This window comes from Netta rufina (assembly GCF_964035555.1).
Source record: "Netta rufina genome assembly, chromosome: 2".
Taxonomy (NCBI): domain Eukaryota; kingdom Metazoa; phylum Chordata; class Aves; order Anseriformes; family Anatidae; genus Netta; species Netta rufina.
In genome coordinates this window covers 125,426,051-125,450,631 of record NC_140124.1, presented here as the reverse complement: position 1 = coordinate 125,450,631, position 24,581 = coordinate 125,426,051, and positions in this window count along the sequence as shown.

The window sequence follows — 24,581 nt, the reverse complement described above, 5'->3', positions numbered from 1 at the left end:
CATCGCTCATGTCCCATCCAGCTTTCTTCACTCTCTACGTGATGATGGAGGTCTTGCCTGCTTGCCCTGCATGAGTCAAGGACCATAATGAGGTTTCCAGAGGCATGGCTGGAGCCTATGCCTCTTTCCAGACACTTCCAATGATATTTTAAGGGCAACCTAGACACATATACTTGTCACGAGCTCCTATGCAGACTTGAAGCTTTACACTTTTTTCAGTTTTCAACTTCAACTTTTGAAAGCAGAAGTATAGACTGTAAGCTGATACTTGAAAGGCCTTTGCACCTTCTTGTATATGTGAGGTGATGTGGGCTGGAGATTTGTATCTTGTCCTGACTGGTAAACAGGAATATGAGAAAGCACAGCCTTGTTCCCTGGTGAAGAAGATGTTTGGGACGTAGTGCTCAAAACAAACTGTAGGGCTCTAGCTGCCCATATATTGCATATATTATCTACTATGTATGGTACTGAGATATTTTGTCTTAGAAGGAAGGCCCAGAGAACACAATTAACTAATAAAGAGAAACATAAAACAGCAAAATGGGTCAAAAAAGCAGTGATGGCTCTTGGCAAGATTCTTCAGGAAAGGAGGCACTCTTACATATATATGTATCTCAATAGGTAGCCAGTATTCAAATTATGCAGTGTTGGATTCTTCTCAGTATTGCATGGTCAGCAGGAGGGCAGAGTGCCAGCTGCAACAAGCCATCACCTTGTACCTTCCCTGAGATCCTGAAGACGTATAGCTAGCAGGAAGAAAATACTTTTTGTTGTTGTTGTTTGTTTGCTTCTTTGTTTTTGTTTTATTTTGTTTTGGTTTTGTTTTATTTTGTTGGTTTTTTTCTTTTTTCTTTTCTTCTTTCCAGACCTTGAGATACTATGAGATCTGGCAAAAGTGGGGGAAGAACAGTTTCCATGTTTTTCAGAACATATTTTTTTCAGGCCTTTCTTTAGGCAGTGTGGGTGGGTTGTGCTATTCCTTCTTACTCAAAGTTAAAAAGAAAGCTATATATGAAGGCTATATATTTGGTGTTGTTCACTGTTACAATGTCATTCATGGACTCTATATAGATTTTAAGGTGTACATTGACTTCCTTGCAGGACATGGTAATAGAGCCCTAGATATTTTTTTATAGTGTTTCTCTTCAGGCTAGTTAGTAAAACCTTATCCTGGAAGCTTATGAGAGTACTCCCACTTCTCTTTATTCAGTATTCATCATGATCCTCTTTCATTTGTATTTAACTGCATCATGTTTTAAATAAAGGATCTTATTAATTTTGTTTATCTTTCAAAGTCTCTAGGTTTGATCAGTAGCCAGTTTCCGTAATTCACTTTCCAGTGTCTTGTACATGCTTCTTGGTTGACAGTGTCTCTGCCAGATACTTGTATTGCACCTTCATGATGCACCAGTGGCTTGTTCACCATAGCACTCATTGCAATTCTCATCACATTTCTCATCACATGGCAGGGAAATCTTGACTCCCACTGCAGGCCAGGCTGTGTTGGTCTGCAGCCCACAAAATCTCCCACCTCTGTGTTTTGTCCTGGGTCAGGCTGAGTAAGATGATGGAAAATTATCAGAAATCACAACGTAGAGCTGTGATACACCTGATCTTGTACCATCTGTGAAGAAAGATCAGACTGAGCACCATCTCACTGCTCAATTATCAATTATCAACAGTTTGAAGAGAAACTCCATACATATATTTTAAAGACATAAATACATGTTCTCTTTGTCACATCTGGGCTTTATCACTTTTTTTGTGTGTGTGTGTGTGTGTGTGTGTGTTTATGTGTGTTTTGTTTTGTTTTGTTTTATTTTTTATTTTTTTTTCTTTTCCCAAGTTTCTTGCTCTGAGGTCAAGAGATGGACTCTTTTCGTGCACCACTCAATACCTGAGACTCACAAAGATGTCATTGACTGTTTCTGACTCAAGTATTGTGTGAGTCTGGGAGAGGTTTGATTTTCTTTATACGGTTCCATACTCCAGCTGATCTGAGACATTCCAGGCCATACTCAACCAGGCCTCTCTGCAGATCTGGAGTTGCTTTAAAAGGCTTCTTTGAAAACAGTACACTTTTTAGATGTAAATATAAGGAAATCCTTTCTAAAACACCAAATATTTTAGTTTTAAGCAAACTTGATAGACATTTATGCATTTATATTAAATTATCACTATAGAAGGATCTGGTAAGGCTTTTATTACTGAAATACTTCTATGCTAGGTTTTGGTCCTGATTTTGGTGGGGATACAGATAATTTTCTTCATAGTAGATGGTATTGTTCTGTGTTTTAGATTTTGGAGGAAAATGTTGATAACACTCTGACATTTCAGTTGTTCCAGAGCAGTGTTTACACAGAGCCAAGGTTTCTTCAGGTTCTTGTGCTGCCCTGCCAGTGAGGAGTCTGGGGGTGCACCAAGAGCTGGGAGGAGACAGAATCAGCACAAGTGGCCCAGTGACCAAAGGGATGTCTCATACCACGTGGCATCGTGCTCAACAGTAAAACTGGAGGGGTTGGCGAAGGGTGGGACACTACTTGGGAACATGATTGGCATCAGTTGGCAGGTGGTTAAGCAATTACATTGTGCATCACTGTTTTGTTTTAATTTGGGGGTGATTTCCTTCCTTCCTTCCTTCCTTCCTTCCTTCCTTCCTTCCTTCCTTCCTTCCTTCCTTCCTTCCTTCCTTCCTTCCTTCCTTCCTTCCCTTCCCTTCCCTTCCCTTCCCTTCCCTTCCCTTCCCTTCCCTTCCCTTCCCTTCCCTTCCCTTCCCTTCCCTTCCCTTCCCTTCCCTTCCCTTCCCTTCCCTTCCCTTCCCTTCCCTTCCCTTCCCTTCCCTTCCCTTCCCTTCCCTTCCCTTCCCTTCCCGTCATTATCTTATTTCAACCCATGACTTCTCCCATTTACATTTTTTGGATTCTCTCCCCTACCCCACTGAGGGGGAGGAATGAGTATGTGGTGCTCTTATTTCCCACAATAAACCTTCAGAGATCTCACGGATTTTGCAGCCATACTAACAGTGGGCACATGCTGGATTTGCGCTGCCTACCCTGGCTGACCGCTAAAATAAAGGTTATAGGAGGTTTTCTGAGCATCCACTGTGCCCATGTGGGCTACAAAATGGCTATAGCTATTAGCAGCTCTTGACTTTGATCAAAATGAAAATCAAAGAAAGGAAAAGGCATAAGCAGGGTACCATCATACCAGGATCTCTACTTTCACTTCATGCACATTCAGAAAACAAAAAATTAATGAATTCTAAAATATTATCTGTGAATTATCTGCAGGAGGTTCAGAAAGGATAAGAAAGAAAAACAGAAGATGTACTATTTAAAAAAATAAAAATGTGGAGCAGAAAAACAGGGAGATGAGACACCTGTCTGATATCACCCAGGAAGTGTGGCAGAGACAGAAATTAAATCCAGATTGACCCCATTCAGATCCAGAAGAATGTCAGCAGTTTGACTACCGTAGCGTATACCATAGAATATAAGATTTTATTGAGATGACCTCTCCAAATGTTGCTTTTGTCCCAGGTAACAGTTTCTGTAAGGTGTACTCACTTCAAAGAAAAGTTTAGCATCCTTTCTCTATATATTCTAGAAGAAATCAATTAACCAGACTTTATTTCAATCAAGAGCTTGCTGCTGTTCACAAAACACCTTAGGCTGTCCCCTTGTAGTTTATGATGTCAATAGGCACCATGATTGAAATACAGCCTCAAAATCCACCTCTTTCTTCCAGACTCCAGTATATATTATTCCTGTAGTTTTTAAAGACAGCTGTGTGAATTAATGAACTGATCTGAGAATCGAGGTTGGCCAAGAGCGTCATTTAAAAGTCATGTAGATGACCTCATAAAAACTGCAAAGAATGCTTACAGCTTGCTTGTAAAACAAATCTATTCCTTAATAATTCAAAATGCCCACATAATTCAGTACACATTTTAACCCAAGTGATTGCTTCATAAGAGAAGATGAAAATTTCCCATGAAAAAGACATTTAACCGGTACAGGCAACTATAAACTTTAATTGATATTTCACAGTATGTACAAGTTTGCTCTCCAGGGAGTGTAGAATATCATTTTTGCACCTGCACTCTAACTGCAGTCTTATAGTATTTCAGCCATTAAACATTTTTCATTAAAGCACTTCATACAGAATTAGTATAATCTGATTTTAACAAAAGCATTCTATATATAGGTTTTTCACACCATATTAATGGAGAACTGTTAGAACTGGAGAAGCAGTATTAGTCAGCCAAACCCCAGGTTTCAGCCCACTGGCAGTAATAGGGGTGGTCTGCGCTCAGAACACTATTTGTAAAACATATTTATGGTAATGTACTTGACTGTATCTGAGGTATTTCTTATAAATTAGTTTTTTTCCACATAAATTGCTTTTTTGCGCTAGATTTCCCCAAAGAAATTGGGGAATCTAGTGAAATAGCAGTTTACAGTATAACACAATGATATCACATTCTTTACAACTTCCATCCTCGGCAGTCATAAAATCTAACAGTAGAAAGGGTGTTTGCATATTGGGCAGCAGAGGGAATATTTTTGGATGGTTATAACTTAGCAAATCTGCAGAAATATTTGTCTTATGGTTTGTATTTTATAGCTGTTATCTAGCTGGCAATCAGAGATGAACAGCTGTGCAGTTTTAAGATGTATGATTTTAAAACAATGAACTGGAGGCCTTGCTAAATGGTTTAAATTAGATGTGGGTAGTAGCAAACATCACAGGACTTTTCACCTTGTTTTTGAGGCAGAGGTTGTAGTTAAAAGTCCTCTACAGACTCAGTGAAGGCAGCACCTCCTTAGTCATTTCTAAGAGACCCTCGAGAATATATGCAGCATGGAGCTAAAGTTTCCTTGAAAATATTTTCTGGGATTCTGTGAATCTTCTGCGTGCAGTATTTCCCTCAATTAGGCCCTGCAGGCACTCAATCCCAAAACTCTTTCCACTTCAGAAGAACCAACCTTCATGGGCATTACTCTCCATATATCTGACGATGATTTCAGTGGTTGAGCAAGGGGCTGTGCAGACAGCTTAGCTGAAAAATAGAGAAAATCAGATATGTAGAATCCTGAAAGGAAATACAGCTCAGTTTCACAAAAGCCAGTAAATGACAGTGTTTCCAGCACAATTTGTGATTTGTATAGGCAGGGAACAGAGGTTTGCTTACGCCTATAAGAGACACAATTTGTGTTTATTAGAGGTACAGGGAGATAAAGTTGTTTTGTATAAAAATAACTCTTTCCATACTCCACAGACTTACAGAGGCAGTGTGTGAAGGTGTGACTGATTGACTTCGTGATAGCCAGTTTCAGACCACACACAGGAATGGCTTTAGGCAAGGATTTTTGCCTATAACACAAACATAAAATATAGTTTAGAATTCATAACAGTCCAGCAAACAGTATGCAAACACTACATCAAAAACATTTAGGAGGATAGTGTGGTACAATTTCCCATCTGAACATTTCTGTCATCGCTTTGTTCTGAGAACACCACCTGGCTCCTAATGGGGAATTGGTCAGATCCATGCTTTCAGCACTAAACACAGACAAGTAATTAAGGTATTCTCCCTTTCATTGTCCTGAAAAGGAAGGTTTTTACTTTCACAGCTACAGAGACAGTGAATGAGCTTGTATTTTACTCTGGATTTAGCACTAGATAAACTGCTTAAACTTTACAACTTTCAGGTGATCTTCCAAAACACATTGAGCGAAAGATTTCTAATGCAGTGAAAAGTGTGCAGAAATAGTCTGTGAGGCTGCATGACTGAGCACTACTTGTGCTCTTAATGTCAGAATTTTGTTCCTGGGCTTGTCCTACTCATGTGAATATTAAGCCGTCCTCAGCCTCCTTTTTCCTTACAAGTCTCCTCTTAACGCTTGACCAAAATAATGTTTTCGTTTGTTTGTTTGCTTTAAATATATTCTGACTAGCTACTTGTTCCTCAGGACCACTTTTTCCAGACCACCTATCACGTTAGCTTTTTATTAAAAACTGTCACTTTTAGGCAAGTTTTTAACTGGTGAGTCAAACAGTGACATTGCTAGGAACAGGAATGGTCTATTTAACATGGTAGACTGGCAGAGTTTAGGAGACTACTCATCTGACTTAGCAACCAGAGATTTTTTTTTTCTTATATCATCCCATGTTCTCCTCAACAGGACAAGGTGAGGTTAACATTCCCAATATAACCTCAAGCAATTCTAAGAGTCATCCAAACAAGAAGTCTGCATTTGAAAAGTGATGAGCATGCAGCTACCAGCTACTCAGGAAGGAGAATGAAATGGGCAAACAGTATTTTAGGGTACCTGTCAGGGTCCCATGGCAATACAACTGTCAGGCTGCAGCCAGAAGGTATGCAGTGCCACAATCAGGCTCTTCTCCACCCAAACCACAGTCTGGCTAAACAGCTGAAGTGGTGACATGGTTGGTTACAGTTCAGAAGAGAGGGGATTACTAAGTAGATTACTAATAAGGCTGATTGCCGAGTGCTACTTATCCTATAATATATTTGAAAATAATGGGAAGCAATTCCTTGTTACTGGCTAACTTTCCTAAGTACATCTCAGGGAATCACCTGGTAAATAGAAAAGATGGGAGCAGGACCAAGCTGGGACTACCAGCACCGATGAAGTTGTTTAATGGAAAGCATTCCTGATTATCTTCCTGATTTCACTTGTGGTAGGGGATTATACTGTAGATGAATAGAAGAGCTAGATAGTTTTATTTTATATCTTCTTTCAATCTTAAATTCCTTTTTTAGACTAATTTGTTGTTTTTTACTATTATTGTGGTTTGGTTTGGTTTTAAATACAGTAAGGCCTATGTAAATGAACAGTTGAAAATATTTTCTGGTGGAGGGCACGATGCAGTGGTGGAGAAAGACTGATGGGGGGGAGGAAGCACCACAGAACAGCCCCCCTTGCTTGAACAGCCCACTCTCAATGTGCTGAGAGTCCAACCCCTCAGAGGTGTGCTCAGTGACACTCACCATGGAGTGATAACACCTACCTCTCTGGGTGCAGCTTAAAGAGTACATTTTACAGGCAAATTCACATGTGGACCAAAACAATATGAGAGCCATGGCAGCAAACTAGGATAGGGAATACTTGGCTGTATTGCATGATCTTCAGTAAATCACTGTCCTGCCTCTGTTGCCATGCTATCCTCAATCTGCTTTGCCCAGGTAGATGGTAATATCTCCAAGGCTGGGATGGTCTCTCACTATATTGGGTTTGTATAGCAGGTAGAGCACAGACAGATTCTGATTTGTGCTAGCATATCTCAACATTACTGTCGTGTAAATGCCAAGTAATGCCTTATGTGGAAGATCTTAATTCTCCGAAGTTGACAGCTGATGGCTAAACTCCCCTTGACTTTGGCAGAGTCAGGATTTTAATCCTGAGTTTTAGGGAAAAGGGTGAAAAAGAAACTTGCCTCCTTTTTAATGTAGGTTAAATTTTACATCATGCTCCAAAACAGATGTTAATGTGTACAAGTCAGACTGGCTCTTGCTGGTGGCATTTATGCCTCAGACAACCATGCTATTATTTGGATACTATCATAACAGAGAACAGCAGACTCTTCTCACTGCTAATGCTCACATATTGTTTAGGACTTCATTTGCTAGGGCTAATATTTACTAGAGATGTAATGGTGAATCCCTAAAATAGGATGATTTGTCCAATGGTAGAAAGAAAACAAAAAGCTAAGGATAAAATAATATATTCAGAACAAATCATTTTCCTATCTACTTGGGATTCCCTTTTAATTGCACTTCTCACATATCTAGAACAACTTCATTATTATGCTTGAAACTGAATTGATTCTGTACTTATTCCCATATTTCAAAAGTTAATTTTTCTTGATTATGTGTAAAATGAGTTTATCTATGCAGTAATCAATCAGTTCTGTCCATTTGTACAGTTCACATCTGTGATGGTAGCCACTTTTATAAATAAGACACAGTAAATTCCATAATCTGTGAAATAATTTTAGCCCAAATGAGCATTTTGTGCCCTTCTTTCATGGAGATTGTTTAAAACAAGGCACACATGTTTCAATAGTAACTGTACCCTTACTGAGAGAGGGAAGTTTTGCATACTGTCTTAAATCAATCATTCTTGCATATTTGAATAGGGCTGGGTACAGTGAGCTAAGCAGATAATTTAAGGCCAGCTCTGTCTTTTCTCAGGACTGGGAACTTATATTTTCCCCTTTACCTGACTGGCTTTTTTTTTTTTTTTTTTTTTGACACAACTTCCTGCATCACTCCTTACAGAAATGCAGCTGCTATCTATTGAAATATAAGTCATTGTTCATGGATAATATTTATAATCCACCCTACCGGTGAGATGCATAATTGTATTTGCCATATGCGAAAGCAATTACAATAGTTCATATAAAAGAAAAGCCCTCAAGTGTCTGCTTGGCTAACTGAGCCTTATCAGATTTATATATTTGGGAACAAAGCTGAATTCTCGTTAAGGCAGCTATTGATTCCTGCTAATGGGCCATTACTGAGAATTTTACACATGCATACAAAAAAAAGCAACAAAACAAAACCAAACAACAACAATGAAAAAAAAATAAAACAAAACAAAAACAAAATAACAAAAAAAAAAAAAATCCTGATCTGAGATCCTGATCTTCTTACAGTTATGTTTGTAGATATCAATTTCTATCATGGTGTAATGGTGTAATATATATCATTCTTAAGCAAACAAACAAAAACAAACAAAAAAAAATCCTCATTTATTTTCAATACAAATTAAGTGTCAGGCTCTGATCTCATTTTCTCATGGAGTTTCTTAATCTGTAGATTTATTCATAGGCTTTCCCATGAGTAGATACATTTAAAATACATTTTAAATTATCACCTAACATTAATAATAATAATAATACATTGAAAAGATCTCTTCCTATGAAAAGATCTCTTTCTATGTTAACAAAAATACCTTTCTGCAGTCCTATTTCAAAATAATTGGCACTGTTCTTATGTTCGTGTAACACTTGTCCTATTCAGTGGAAGAGGTTTGGTCCTCTAGGCTTGCCTGTTTTTTTGAAAGTAGATATTCTGTAATAACACTTCTAGGGATCTTTTGCTTGGTGCTGTGTAAATCACCTTATTTTTTTTGATCACATAATACCAGAAAACAGCTCTCCTCTCTTAAATGTGAGCATGCCAAGAGTTTACATTTTAATATGTCCTTTATGCTTATTCTGATTTTCTGCTGTAATGATTTAGGCCATTACTATATCATGTTGCCACCTAAACAAGTATATGAGAGCAGATTTGTGGGGCTGATGTTTTGTATTATTCCATGAATCAACCTAAAAATGAATGCCATGGACACTCCCAGACTACCCAAGGGTGACTGGGATAGTCTTTAGACTTTAACCTGCAGAATATCAAGGAGGTTAGAAATTCAGTGGGAGCCCATGGTTTACCAGAACTTATCAAAATGAGGCTTTTCATCTACTTCTGTAGCAGAGGTGTTTGCCAGATTTGGTACTGAGGGGTTTCAGAATTCCATCTGCTATCACTTCAGTTTTCTAGTCAGATTGAACAGTAATGAAGCAGAACACTTCCCTACTGCAGGCAAAGTATTGCAAGAAGGAAATACTTCTTAATTACAATACTAATATATATTAAACAGGGTCTTTTTTATTAATAAGGATAAAAGGTAAATCACAAAGTTATTGTGTATATTCTCAAGAAAAGCCCCTACTAAAATAGGGTATTCTGATTAGCAATTCTGTAGGCAAACATACACACTTCTGTGGAAAAGCTATGTCTCAGGGTATGTATGACCTACTCTGGGCTAAAGAAACTTTACAATTTCTAAATCTGAGTGCCAAGAAATTCTCTGTGTCTCTCTTTGGAAAAGCATACTCTGTAAAGCAAGTAAACTGCAAATCCCTAACCATTTCTCATTGGGTTACTTTAGGAGAAAGAGAATGAGGAGAATGAAAGATATGTTTCTCATATAAAGCTAAATAATACTGAATCATCATTTCACTGGTTACATTCTCACCTTTGCTTAGTTTCCATGCCAAATCATTATGTATGCACCTGCAAAGGCAGACAGTTTGCAAAACTGGCTTCCCAAGTCAGTGACGTAGCTTTTCATTTTTTTCCCAACAAATAACATCTGCTAGAGATCACTGAAGGCATCAGAGTATCACCGATCTCACTGTTCTAAGGCACAGCACTTAATTTTCCCTTGGGTAAACAAAGCCAATAATGGATAAATACTGTAGGATCAAATGTCTTCAAACTATCAGAGTTGTGACTGCAGACTTTAATCCACATCAGAAGTAAAAAGAAAGTAGAGATAAAAATGCTGCAAAAGATTTTTAATTGTTGGAGGGCTGGCAATTTTATATTAACTGCACTGCTGGTACAGCAGCTTGGATGGACTTTTTGAGTAGAAATACTGAAACCTGAAAGCCTGGCTTTAAGTATTTTAAGTCAGAGTTATTCAAATAATTGTTTAACGAGTCTGTGTCATTTTATAACTATATTGAAAGTATTTGGGGGTCTACAATTTCATTACAAGTGTAGTAGTTCCTTTTTCTTGACTATAACAACACACTGGGCGTATGTGCAAAAGCTTGCTGCTGTGTTGCAACAAAAGGGAAAGTCTGGTGTACAAATGAACTTGTGGCACTGCTGCCATTTTAGTGAGTGGCTGCTGCGGTATCTGCAGAGCAGATTCCCTGGTGAAACAAACTGACTTAGTTTATCTTTAAATTTAGGGTGTTGAGTTCTCTGGGGATGGATATTCTAAGTTAAGGCTGAGGAGACCACATGACTGTTTGCATAACAGTAAATAATTTTTAAATAGGCAGTACTTTAAAGCCTAACCAACCAAATTTTCTAAAAAAAAAAAAAAAAATAAAGGGGGGGGGGGGTTAAGGAAAAAAAAAAAAAGTGTCAAAAATATTCACAAATCTCTTTTAAATAATGATATGCATCCTTTACAAAGTCACATTTGTTATTTTTAGATGTTAGTACAGTGAGGGTGGAAAAAATTATGGGGAGCATGGACTTAACAGAACAGTCTGTTCAATATGTCTGCAGACTCCAGTAACCACATCTTCAAAAAGATAGAGAAAAGAAGAAATAAAGAAGGAAAAAAAGAAAAACCACCAAAAATCAAATGAAATATTTAAAGTGAATTCTCAGCTATAAAATGAATTTTCCTTTCCTTTCCTTTCCTTTCCTTTCCTTTCCTTTCCTTTCCTTTCCTTTCCTTTCCTTTCCTTTCCTTTCCTTTCCTTTCCTTTCCTTTCCTTTCCTTTCCTTTCCTTTCCTTTCCTTTCCTTTCCTTTTTGAAAGAAAGCTGCTTACTTCTTTTTCTAACTACATGCACACACACAGAATGTTATTTTAAAGTTAATGCCTTTCTTCAGAAGTTGTTTTTGTGCTGGAATGACTTGCAGTGGTTTGAATGCTGGCAATGCAGTTTTGGCCATAGATAGCTCAGAGTAAGGAATGTGTGTGCTGTCTCGTTCAGAAAATGCTGATAGAAAATTAAAAGAGGATAGGCAGTCTCATATTAATAGTCATCTGGGATGTGAAATGTGGGACACGTAGATAGTTTCTATCCTGATCTTCATGTTTTGTTCTACATGTAGGCACTGTCTGACAAAAGCCAACAGTATGTTAGAAAGGGAACTGTGACTGATGAAGAAAGCCTGGCCTGAATGTCATCACTGTTCTTCTCCTGCACTAAGGACCTCTGAGCCCCACTGAGCAGGGCACAATGCACAAGGCAGCATTTGAAAGATTGACTCTTCCACATCTACAGACTTTGCCTGGAGCTTTTACTCTCACTTGCAGCCTTATATCTGCACAGTCCCAGACAAAACCGAACCCAAAGTAGTGAACAGCAAGAGGTGGCTTGCTATTTATTCATCGTGAGAAGATGGTAGACCAAACACAGATGCATAACAGCTCTCCTGGACACAAAGCTCCTTCATCAGTAGGAGCTGGACCCCAAAACCCATTTTCTTTTGCACACTGGTAGCAAATTTTCTAAACCATTAGTCTACTCAGTTGTGGCTGCTGTGAGGACTGATCCCCAAATCAAAGTGAATTTATGGTATGAGGCAGTTCTGCTGTTTCTCTTGAATAGTGTCAGGCTGCTTCACACCAACCAGCCAAAGATCATGGAAGCTTTAAGTAGAAAGAAATTTACTAGGCATAAAAGGTTAATCTGGCTCATTAAAAGCTTTAGTGTGCAAGAGGACCCCTGAGTGGCTATAAAACATCTCTTTAAAGGACCAAATGAGATGAACTGTTGGGACTTCTCTGAATAAATATGAGGGTATATCAAGAATGGGTTGCTGCATCCAGACAGATGTCCTTGGAATAGGCTGTTGGAAGAGCACAAGGGAAGTGAAGTTGAACTTTACTGTACGCTGATCCTTACCTTGAGCTCTACTTTATCTAAGTATTTTACTATTATTATTATTATTATTGTTATTGGTGACCATCTTAGGCAAATCTGAATTTTTGGAGGCTCTTGACTATATTTTCCAGTTTGCTGAAGGTAAAAAACACAACCAAAAACAATCTAGAATTTCATTGTTATTTTTTTTTTTAGATCTTGGATGTTATCTTTAATCAGTATCTTAGAATATCTTTCTTGTAAACATGTTTCCTTATAGGCCAATATTCACGTGCCCTAAAAGGAGCATTAGAGAAAAGAATCTGCTGGAGCTCCACCCCAACGCTCTGCCCAGCACATTCATTCCCCTAAGTTTAAGCAAAACTTTACTGGTGTTTTGCTTCATGCTTATCTGATAAACAGGAGTGACTTTGTATCTGCAAAGATCGTCTACTTGTTTTGCATAAAATAATATGAGGTGGATGGAAAATTGAGCCATTCTCCCCATTATAATGATATGTGGGATGCTGATACTAAATTGCAGGCAATAGCCTGCCTTTGTAAATTTCCGCAGGGAGTCTTTTCCTGGCATGAAAAACATTTGTAATGGCAATGACACAATTAAAATTGGTCTTCCAGATCTTCCTTGCTCTGGTAGATCTTCTGTTTTTTTGAAGTAAAATGGAACTTTACCACTGACCTCAATGAGGGCCTGGATACTTTTAAAAATGCTCCTTTTTCATGGCCTCACTTGCTCCATCTAAAACTGCAAAAGAACTCAGCTGTATGGAGCCTCTTGCACTAAGCAGTCTTTTCCTCCATGCCTATTAAAAGAATAAAGATGTTTTCTTTGGCTAAGAAATTCTTGTTTTTACTTCTGTGCTTTCATATACTTTCGAGGTCAGTTGGGGCTGGCTTGTCTGAGCTTATAAGAAGTTTTTGATTAATTAGCAGAACCTCATTTCAAGATGTTACTAGTAATTGGTAAGGCTGGGTTGAATCTTTTAAAGGAAAAATCACTGCTCAGCTAAAAATAGAGAAACATTTACCTTAGTTCACTGCAAGATAAATCTAGACACATAAACAAAGCAAAGAAAGGAACAGTGCTCATTTATTTTAGCTTACGAATCTAAAAGATCAAAGAACTTACAAATGATTAAAAAAAAATCTCTGCAGCACTTTGGTTTTAGCTGTTGTTTCTCTTATTCTAGTGTTTCAGCCACTGTGAAATATTAGAGTAACTTTAATTACAATGCCAATTAGATTTTGAATGGATTCTGATAAGAAATGGGTAAACTTCTAAACTTCCTGTGTTGTGGAGGAATTTTGATTTGATTGTTCAGATCTATTTCCCACTCTACCTTAAATAGTTATGCTAACTTATGCTGACACAGCTATAACTTCTCAAGCTCAGCTCTTCACGTTCAGTCCAACTTAAATGGAGCTTAGAATTTATTTGCTAAACTCAAAAATACCTATGATTTTTATAAAGGGGGAAAAAAATGAAAATGAACTGAGATAGTTTTGGTCCTAACTCTTTTCAAACTTTTTGAAATATCTGTATTTTTAAGAGATTTATTTTCTGAGATGCTATAAAATATAGCTGTGGTTATATAAACTTAATAGATTTGGTATGTATAAGACAATTAATGATCACATGTTGAAGTTTACAATCCGAGGGAAGCCTGTTTTACTGTTTCTTCCTCTGCCATCAATGTCAAGAACTCTATGTTAATGTGAATATGAATAATGGATTACAAATTGGAAATGACGAAAAATCTACAGATTGTTTCTCAACATTGCAGTATGGAGGCAGCCTGCAAACAAAATATCTGTGAATCCTTGGGACTAATGAGCTATTGTGCTCTAACAACATTTTTGGAAATATTGCCATCCAGACAGAGTGCTTCTGGCACTCACATGCAGGCTGGGAAGATGACAACTGGAAGGAATCAGGCCCCAGAAACATCTGCCCTTGCAGCAGTAGGAAACTGATCTTGTGGGATATACATTTGTGATCCCACATGACAGATACTACAACTGTGCAAGTCTCTGACTCTCTCCCCTTGCTGCTCGGAGAGGATGGACAATCTTCCCAACCTTACCTTCTGCCACCATAGCACGTGGTCCTGGGGGCCCCAACCAAGTTGCACAGGCTTGCCCATGCCAAGCAGCAATTTACTTCAAGTGTGGTCCTATTAATCATGAGTAAAGTTTTTAGGATCCTACTAATTCTGTGAGAATTATGACCCTATAGCACCAATGTGCACTTCCAGTCCTGCAGCTTATTTCCAGACATTCTTCTGGGAACGAGCAGGAAAGCAACATGACACAGAGATGTCCAAGATAGGCAGTTTATGGGAAAAGAGCAATTTTATTAATAACTCAAGATATTCCCTTATATGAATGAGATTTCTGAAACCTAGTTTAGCCTACCCACAGAGAGTTTACATGCAATACTTCATTTTAAAGCAGATTTACCCTGGCTGTGTATGTGCTTATAAAGATAGAAATCTGTGTTCTCCTAAGGTCTTAGTCTCACTACACAGAAAATGCCGCACAAATTGACTCCAGCAGAAAGCCATTTCCCTACTCTGCTGCTTTATCCCCTTACAGGATGTGATCTGGTTTATAGTTGTAAGATGAATTTAGCTGAGATGAACAGAATGATTTGCACAGTAATTCATATCATATAACGCATCGATTTTGTTTATATCTATGGCATATGGGGGATTTCTCTTGTATACAGTCCCAATAGTACTGTAGAAGTGGGCTGTCCCCCATCTTCTGCCATTAAAGACCAGAGAGACTACACAACATATTGAGAAGCACTAAAGAGGTAATAATATTGCTTCTTTACTTTATCTAACTCTCTCATATTATTTGTCCACTCCTATGGGTATCATGAATTCCTGGACAAATATTCCAAAAATCTGCTTCCAGAGAGCACCTTATCAATCTTTCCAACACCATACATTCCTCGCAGCTGTCAAACCCAGCTTAATTCCTATTTTGGTTACCAGTCCTTTTCTTACAGTGCTCCAAGGCATGTGTATGCAGTGATAAATAAAATAGGTAGAGACTTTTCAGAGCTTCCCCACAGTACATGCGTAGGAGCGATGAAACTATAATGAGAGTACAGCTTTAAAAATTCCTCTGCCCTTTGGGGGAAGATTTATGACAATTGTCAGCTGTACCTATCCCTATGATGGGTATTATCTGACCATTATAGGACATAATGCAGAACTGGTTGCACCTGCAATTTCAGTTGTACCTTGAGCAGAGAGGCTGCTCCCTGCTAGCTTCTTTGCAGGCCACTCCAGACCTAGAGATCCCTGCTGAAGGAGAGATAACTAGGTTTGTCTCTTTCATGTCCTTCAGGACTTTTCTGGAAAGACAGATTGCTAAAGATACACTTTCTAGTCAGCAACTATCCACAGCATGCAAGGGCCTCTAATCTCCCTTTGTTTGACCATCTTGAGAATCACTTTATCCAGACAATTAGTCCCTCTGATTGAAAGGAACTAGTGCTAGTTTTGCACAGCAGAGGAAAAGTCTCTGGCCATGCACCATAGTGTAATTTCAGCCCTCCTCAGTACTTTCCCTACATATTAAACTTTAATAACCTCAGTGTGGCAGGAGTTCAAGTCTACTAGTTTTGCTATGTTTCTGGATGTTAATGTTAATGTCCATTTGCAGCTCTGCTGCACAGGAAAATGTCTGTTTAAAAATGCTAATGATTTGCAGTTGTGACTTCTAATGCATCAAACACTATCAGTTTTGCTTAGCAGCATTTAGGTTTGCTCATTCCTGCGTGTTTCATTAAGACAATTTTCAATATAAATTTTGTTGTAGTTTTTATGACAGTCACCTGAGATGAAATTTCTCAAATTTACAAACACAAACTCCAAGATGTACCCAGGGGTCTCATTTGCCTGTACATAAATACTACAAATACTTTGTAAAAGCATAGAAATGATTGGAGCTGCACATGTGTCATTTATTGTGAGGCAGCAAGTAGGCAAACTAAGAGAGGGCCACATACAGGCATGAAATCTGTCCCTGCTGTGATTTTCCCCTTAAATAAAATACATGCTGAGCTCCATAAATCACTTGCAGGATCTTTGTCTAACAAGTGGTGTATGTTACAAGTGAGGTCTGCTCGGCAAGGTGAAGACAAAATGGGCAATACCATGATGAAATTAACAATTAAATCTAGAGTAAACCTTTAAAAAGGGCTTCTTATGTACTTGCTTAGTCTTAGGCAGATTAGCAGGTAAAGAAACACATTAATACATTGCCTTTGATGAAAATATGAGAAGTATGTGATTTAATTTAAATCCACAAAAGCTAAGGAAATCAAGACTTAAGTCAAGTGAAGAGATCTGGCTGCAAAGCTGGAATCCAGATCTGCATCTGAACTGCTCCAGGTTGAAAGGATTTTGGTGCTCAAGTGATTTTGATTTGATACCTGTCCTGAAGTAAAACTTTCTGCCCCATTTAAATACACAGCTGGATTTAAACCTCTACTCAGTCCATAACTCGTGGTTATTTTTACTGTTAAACCTAATATTCTGTTATGACTTTTCATTTATAAATTATTATCAGTGCCCCTTATGGCCTGTCACCTTAACCAGATTGCTTTGGGAGGTTGGATCCTGCAAATGTATGAATATATATTTATAATCTTCTACTGGCATCCCAAGTCCAACATAAAGCCAGAGACACTTTAGGCAGCTTTTCTTCCTTTCCTGGATATCCATAATACCCTTTTGCATTCCATTTTCCAAAGATTACAATAGTTTGTGTATCCTTTAAATATCTTCTATCAGATCCACTAAAGAAGACATAGCAGTGTAATAGGCTGCCAAGCACAGTTGCCAAACCAAAAATGTGAACTTTCTACTGATAGGAGTAGATTTCCAATTTGATGCTTGCCAATGCCTATGAAAATTTGTCTCTGAGTGCAAATAGATTCATAATCTCATACTTAACACTATTTTGTGCTCTTCTAGGTAAAAGTTTTGACACTGCTCTTACAAAGCATTTCATCAGAGTTCATTGGATTTTTATATGATGTATTTAAAAACAATGTTAGCAATGAAAGATAATACTGAAACACATTTAGCTCTTTTCTAAAGGGGCACAAACTAAATGGTGTTTTAACCAATACATTATGATTCTGATTCTGAGTTCTTAAATAAGGATGTCCCAATATGATTTTTTAGTTAAATCCCAAATTTCCCTGACAATAATATAAATATATATCACTCTGTACATCATACTTCAGTATACTAATTACAGAAAATAATAGGTGAGTCTTTTCCTAAAAGCTTCCATGACCTTTTCCCCATTAAATTTTTATCAAAGCATCCTAAGATTCTGTGAAGTCTGTATGCAGAGATTTTAAACAGAGCTCTAGGTACAGCTCTTTGGGTTGGGCTTGAAAAGCAGCAGGGTAAATGAGAAGGTAATATATGGAATCAGCCTGAGCCAGTGTTAGTGTTTTTCAGGTTTCTGTCTCCTCATTTCCTGACCATTTTAGATCTTAACATATGTGATGTGCTTCTTAGACTTAGTAGAATGTCCAACTATTTGTGTGCCTTATTCATGCAACTTTCAGTGAGAAATTTCAATCTGACACAAACTTTCTTGTCTTAAGTTCAAAACCATCTGGAGCACCTTCACCCATTAGTGAGAAATGAGACATGAAGGAACATCTAGCATTAAATTAAGGGCTGCAATGTGAGAAATGTTGACCTACACTATAGTTTTAACCACAGCATCACTGCGTCACTTTATGATACAATACACTAGTGGAAACTCCAGGAAATTATGTGTACTGGAATTCAGGGTCTGTAAATGCTCTGTGGGTTGTTTCTCAAATGACCATCACCAGCTTTCAGTGGTCCCTTTGCTGAGTACTACTGCTGTGAGTGGAGGCAGAACCAGGAAGAATCATAAACTTCATTACTTATTTCTCTGGCATGCAACAATGGCCTAGAAAACAATAGAAGTATTTATGTAAATGATTCTATACTCTCTAATTGAAATTATATGCATAAGGGAAAATGTTCTCAGAATCAGGCTAGCATCAGATTCACTGATGATATGTACAACATATCTAGTTGGAGGTGTCCTTGTCCATGGCAGGGCAGGGTGGAACCACAGGATCTTTAAGGTCCCTTTCAACCCAAACCATTCTATGACTGTAATTCAATGGACATTAGTCCTCTGCTGCCTGGTATGTTTAGTTAAGTATTTTTAAACCCTTACAGTTATTTGTAGTTTCAGTCAAATAGACTCTAGATTCATGCTCTGGTGGGCTAAAGGGTGGGAATCAGTCCACTCATAATTTCCATATCAACCTTTCAACCTTTGTGGTTGTGTTTTGCTTTGTTTTTAAAGAAAACCAATACACCACTGAATGAGAAAAAAAAAATAATAATAATAATAATTAAAAAAAGGAAATCATTATTCTTTTTGAACGTGCCCTTTAGTAGTCCATAACCTGTTTACATGATCAATTCCCATGAAGAAAGCATAAAACCCCTTAAAATGTAACTGAGGCACCCAAGCAATGCTGACTTAGGCTACTCGTTAATTATTCCATTTGCTAATGTGGAGTTGGAGGGTGCTCTAATTTAATGGGGTAAAGCCAAAGGTTACATTAGGCTGGTGTGAGTAGACATGGAGCTCTCAGATAGAGTTGCTGGGAGCAGACAACACTGAAAGGAGCACCTGGCCTGGACTCCCAGCAGTGCATTAGTTAGAAACAGGAGAGAGAAACAATTGCAGCACTAATGAGCCCCAGGTGAAAAGAATATAGAGCTCAACACGGGTCTTTTCTTTCTTTCTCTCTTTTTCTCTTTCTCTCTCTCTTTTTTTTTTTTTTTTTAATATATATATGAATGTTTTGATTGATGAGCCAAATTGTTTGAAATTCCTAATTGTCCATTATAATAAATCAGCTATTGTCTTCCTTTTCTTTAAAACACTGTTTTTTCACTACAAAGAACACATATAACATAATGATCAAGGAAAAAAAATATCCAGACACATTGGGAGCCACTTGGTGAGATAAAGCTCTATCCTATCCTGTGTTTGTTGAGTGTTTATGAGTCACAGTAGTGCAATGGGATTCCCTTTGAGCTAAAAATGGCTTATTAAGCATTTACAATACAAATTTTCATATAATTGCTTCTTCTGAGAGTTTGGACTGTTCCATTCCTTTCAGCAAAGTCTTTTTTAAATGTGTCACTAAAAAGTGCTTTTGACAGCCGTAAATATATATACACAATTACATATGTGTTCGTGTGGACAGATTTACTCTGAAAAATTTGTTAGTCTAATACACAACTATAGAGTAAGATGCTAGCTATAAGCATTGGTTGTTGTCCTTTGCCATTGTTGTATTATTTCTACAAAGTCGCAGAAGGATGGCAGGGACCTCTGGAGATTATCTGGTCCAAGGTCCAACTCCCTGCTCAAGCAGGGACACCTAGAACTGCTTGCCCAGGACCATTTTATTGCTGGTTCATTTCATATACTAATATATTAGTATTGTTAGCAATAAAAGTCAGAGCAATAATAACTACAGAAGAAGAAATTATAAAAATTAATTCTGGTTCATATAAAAAAAATACCAAAAACATCATTATTTGTGTCCCCTTCTTTTTGAGTATCTAACCACTGAGAAGATCCATACCTGCTTAAATATTGGGCAGTTTTCAGTTTTAATCTCCATAGGGCAGAATTGTGTTAAGAGTCAAAGCAGATCATTTCCATGGTGAAGGAGGCATCCAGGTACATCTCTGGGACTGATGTCAGAGTCTGGCTGTGTGTTTTGTTTTCCAGTTTTCCCAAAGTAAGAAATCAAACAAAGGTTAAAAATGAGCACTCAATTTCTTCTTTTGCAAGAGACTGTCTCTTAGTCATTGAAATGTTTTCATGATATCACTGTCCACTTTTGCTTGCTTATGGCTGTCTTTGACAGGCAGTGAAAGGACACACCAAAGGACTTCACCCAAACTTTGCTCTTAGACAAATTGTACATATTAACTTTAATTCATGCAGTAGCTTCACTGGATGTAATTAAGCACAAAAAGGGAGCTCATTTTGACACCGCATGATTAGCAGCGTGGCCATAAAGTGAAGGCTGTTCAGTGCGGGTTGCAGTTAGTATGTTATCATGGCTTGGCTGCTTGGTGCCATTGGTACGGGGAGATTTACAGGAGCTGCACCAAACCTGGCGGTTGTTAACTTGGGTTCTTGGCCAATGTCTTTTCAGAGAAGTTGTGAGTGGCAGTGAAATAACAGTAGCAGAATTCACACCTGGACCCTGACAATGCAGTGCCTGCTAGAATGTTCCGTGTGGGAAATAATCAGTGAAACCCATTGCTGCTGGTGCAAATGCAGAAATGGAAACTAAAACATTTAAAATCAGAAACGAAAGCTGCTTGGGTTTGTGCAGACAGAATTTAAATATTAGTGAATGCCCACTGCGAAAACTCTTACCACGTGAGATTCTGCTCTTTTAACTGAGCACCAGATCTAATCAATGTGAATAAGCTCAGAGAAATTCACTTTGTATTCAGCGAGGATAATCCATCACAATTCTTATAATACGCTGTATTCATAATGAGTGGTATGAAAACAGACTAGGCAATTTTTAGCTAGAAATGTTAGGAAATGCACCTGCTGATAAGTCCATCAATTTTAATCTGCTAGGGAGTTTAAATGGGCAAAATCAGAGCTATGACCCGCCTGTAAACCACACAACAACTTTCTGGGCTTCCCCACAGGAGAGCAGTGACCATATCAAGCTTTAGTGGCTTATCTTGACTCTGCTCTGCCTAAACCAAAACCTCAGCTGCTAAACAGCTGTAAAAGCTCAAACTCTTTTTTTTTTTTTTTTTTTTTTTTTTTTTCTTTTGACATTGCATTTGAAGGGTGAATCCAAAGGCCTAATAGATCTATTCCATTGCCAAGATTTCTTTGCCAGTTGATATAAGTACATGTTGGGTCTTCAGAAATTTCTCATTACCACGATGTGAGTCAGCCAAAGTATAATCTGTTCGGCAGCAGAACTGTCACACACTTGCTCCATTTCTGCACCAGATGGATGGGTTCACAGTAAATACTCATCTTGGTTCCTAGACTGGAAATCTCACATAAGAATTGACTTTTAAAAGGTTTTGTTTTAAGAGGTACTCCATTCCAGTGAATTTCTAGTTAGCTTTCAGCCAGAACAGAATTGCTCAAATTTGCATCATGTTCTTCTCCTCCCTATCCATGCAAGATACAAACTTGTTTTCCCTTACAAAGAATAAGCTATAAGCCTACATTTTGTTGGCTCTTTATTTTCATCTGACCACTTCAGACACAATTTGCTTTTCCCGAGGAGGCTTGTCTTTACTTACATCCAGGCTTGTTCCCAAATTTTATTGTTTAAATCTTCAGCTTTGACTACATTTCAGCTGATGATTTTGTCTCTTTCAAAACAGTTTTGGATGAAACTTCCAAAAATGAGTCATCTGAGTGAGTTTTGCCCTTGCTAATTTACTGGCTGCTCTACAGGGTTGGTTGACGAAATCTTACTGATTCATATGTTAATTAGAGGCAAAGACCAAAGTTTAAAAAAAAAAATCTGGAAACAGGAACTTTATTCCACACTAAAAAGTCTTCACACATATAACCAAAATCCAAGTTGAGATAAATCAGCTCTTCTTACACCACCAAGTAAAAATTCATACTGATAAATACATGCTGTTATAAATGCAGTGCTTACATTTAGTTCAAAATGATACTCCAGGGAACCAGAAGCAAACTACATGCACATTGCTAAGGCACTGAATGCAGAACTTAAAAATGGGACAGGACACAATATAAAACTAATATAATTTAATATTAAAATGATCCTATTAGAAGCATGATGAGATCTCAGCACCCCTGGAAATGAGGATATATATTTATGTAGAGCAATGATATGGTCCTGGCGGCTATGTTATTAAACTTAATTAGATTACCTATTGCAAGAGGAAAATAGTTGATATTGAAAATTTTCCACTGAAGGGTAACAAAAAGTCTAGTGACAGGGTATATGAGTTCAGTCCAGTCCAGTATTACTACAGAGACATGTTTGGAGTCTTTAAATATTTAACGTTTGTTTAACAATTAATGTTGAGCATTTTAAAATTGTTTCAGAATTTATGGTTTTAATAATTTAAACTAAAATTCAGAATAAACTTTATGACATTAACTCCTTTCACTTTATTCATTTATTTATTTATTTATTTTGATTTATATATTTTGCATGACTCTTGATAGGATTTTTAACTTGAAATTCATAAAAGTGTTCAAAGCTATAAAAGTTAAGGCCCAGATCATGTAATTGGTTATGCAAATGTTGATATATGGTAAAGGCTGTATCCATAGTATACATACATTTGTATTTCTTTCAGTGGAATAAAATATTTGACGTAGTTATTTACAGTTTCAGCAATGATAAATCTTATTTTAACTTACAATAAATTGATGGAATCATAATTTATATGTGCATATGCGTGTGCATATACATATATGCATACCTATCTGCACATAAGTGGGTACATAGATATATGTATCTCCAGGCCAACTTTTAAATATGGGAACACATGTGAGCAGAGATTAAGAGTATCAGAGTGATGTATCTGTTTTATCAGTGCGTCTTTCTGGAGCTAATATACTGTATTTGTCCCAGGGCTAATGAGCACTGATGACGTGTATTGCTAACACTGCCCTCTTCTACATCAAGTTCCTCAGCATTGCACTGTGGAGACGTATAAGTAAAGGACACTAATTTCCTTAAAACTCCTGAAGGAAAAGTAGGCCTAGACAAAACATCTGAGCTTTTTGTAACTGTGGAATTTCTATACGGGGGAAGAGAGCTTTGGCTGTATGTACAGCATAAGTTTATTATACCTCCCCTCCTTTTTTTTTTTTTTTTTTCCCCAATGTCTACATGAATCTTTCAAATATAAGATGTTTTTTTTTTTTATTAAAAAGCTTTCACTTCAAATCTGAAATTTAACTGATTTTTGAGAAAACAGTTGGATAAAACTTGTACAAGTATAAATTAAGATCATAAAACCAGAAAGGAAGTATGAAATTATCATATGCATTTTAAAACATCATTTCTTGTAAAAAAAAAATAAATAAATAAACTTGTTTTAACCAGGCTGTTAAAAACATTGTAATACAGACTCATTCATACAAGAAAAACAAACAATTATAGTTACTTCATAGATAGATATTTAACAGTCCCTGTCTTGGTGGTATGTACACAGAAAGCTCTCGATACATGTAGTTGCACACAAGCATAATTATTTGTCTCCATAATAAGAGTTTAACTAATCAGAAGTAAGCTGACTATCTGATTTCAAGCTGCAGTAAATACAGGGGTCAGGGAGAGGGACATAATCTTCGCCAGACACCTCCCTTCCTTCTTAACCTTCCTCCAGACTGCTGGGAGGTTTAAAGGAGTTCTGCTTCTCCTCACACACCATGCTTTCAGGGTATATCCTATTATTACTCAGACTCGATCTTGCTGCAGCCACAACAGTTAAACCCAGCAAGATAAGATGGGAAATAATTCAGAGTACGACAGCTGCAGCTTCTGTCAGGCTGCTCAAATTTCTGGTAACTAAGTCGTCCTGGGGATGACATTTTTCAGTCACTTAAAGATAACTGCTACAAATGTGATCCTCCCTCTTCATCCACTTGGAAGTCAATTTTTAGCCCTTATTAAAAAAAAAAAAAAAAAAAAAAAAAAAAAAAGCACTTTAAAACTAGTGCCGAGTGTTCCTTCATACACTGATGCTATGATGCTATAGGCATAGGCCAGCTGTAGGGGGTGGGAAAGATGGACCTGTCTATGGGACACCTAAGGACTGGGAATTAGCTTAAGGGTATCTTTTCCAGGTGAAAGCTTATGCAGGCTCCCAGCCCAGAGGAAGAAACCATCAGTGTGTGGGGAAGAAGAATGCCTTTCTTGCAAAACTGATAAGTATAATTTATATCTAAATTAGATTGTATTTATTTACTTATTTATTTAGGTGAGGATTTTTTATTGTGCTGACTCTTCTTTATCTAGCTGAAACAGACCATATATTAAGG